The sequence below is a fragment of the Geospiza fortis genome, unplaced genomic scaffold (assembly GCF_000277835.1).
Source record: "Geospiza fortis unplaced genomic scaffold, GeoFor_1.0 scaffold719, whole genome shotgun sequence".
In the NCBI taxonomy this organism is placed as follows: domain Eukaryota; kingdom Metazoa; phylum Chordata; class Aves; order Passeriformes; family Thraupidae; genus Geospiza; species Geospiza fortis.
Window position 1 is genome coordinate 1,510,471 of NW_005054451.1, and position 510 is coordinate 1,510,980.

A 510-nucleotide genomic window follows, 5' to 3' on the forward strand; every position below is an offset into this window, starting at 1 on the left:
AAGGCGGTGCGGGGGAAACCATCGGTTTCCGAGAAATTTGGGGGTGAAGGGGAAAAGATATTGCTTAAAAAATTAGGGCATATTGATAAATCTTTATTGACAAAATATTGACAATGACATACTTCTTGGAAGTATATAGTGTGTTAGAATTCTAACAAATTAAACACAAAACACAAAAATATTTACATTCTGGTATAGGAGACATGAAGGAAACATTTGTCACTTTTTTTTTTTTTTAGTAGCTCTATGATCTCGGAATATTATAAGGTCAGTGCTTGAAAATTGACCCAATGAAAATGGTCATTAGAAAAAAAAAATCAATCCGCGATTTTAAGTCCCTTTTCTCTGGATCCTCCCAGCCTAGAAGGTGTCCTCACGGCCAAAATTGGTCGCTGGGTTTGCGCTTTATAAATCTTTTAAAAAAAGTAATCATCATCCGCTTTTGCAATGGGGATACAGTTGGGGGCAGGGGAGAGATAATTCCACTTGATTTTTTTTTTTTTCCCAGCA